The sequence below is a fragment of the Octodon degus genome, unplaced genomic scaffold (genome assembly GCF_000260255.1).
Source record: "Octodon degus isolate 3935 unplaced genomic scaffold, OctDeg1.0 scaffold00078, whole genome shotgun sequence".
NCBI lineage: Eukaryota > Metazoa > Chordata > Mammalia > Rodentia > Octodontidae > Octodon > Octodon degus.
In genome coordinates, this window is record NW_004524654.1 from 6,071,671 (window position 1) to 6,072,203 (window position 533).

Genomic DNA, 533 nt, shown 5'->3' on the forward strand with positions numbered 1-533 from the left:
AAAGGTTCTACAATCTAAGGTACAGGATCTCTGGATAAATCCTGAGGGGATTTCACTGACTTTATCAGTCCCAAAAGCTACAACTCTTGTTGCATGAGTCCTGCTTCACCTTGGTCTTAACCATCTAGCAGAAAAGTGTAAAAACGAAGTATAAAATTAAAACCATGGTGTTATGTTGAGCTGTAGGGGACTCAGGTCAACAATTTCTGACATTTCCAATCAAGCGGAAGAACCAATACTATAATGGACTACTGAACTCTTTTAGAATATTTTGCTCAGTTTACACACCTATAATATTTAAATGATGGAACTTAACAAAAAAAAGGGGATACAAATGAATTTCCATTTTGTATCTGTGCATTCAAAGTGGTTAGGATAGGTATATAGTTATATTCTTTTAATGAATAGAGGGATTTGTTCTAATGGTGTGTGTAAATAGGATATCAGGTCCGTATCTTGTACAGCTATTAACCACTAGGAAGAATGTATGCAATGTGTTAATTATTGAAACTGTCCTACCAATTTGGTTTGAA

At 34.7% G+C, this 533-nt stretch overlaps 1 pseudogene; it reads right to left on the reverse strand.

The window, feature by feature from the left end:
• LOC101568046 overlaps positions 1-533 on the reverse strand; it is a 17,495-nt pseudogene that overhangs the window by 436 nt on the left and 16,526 nt on the right.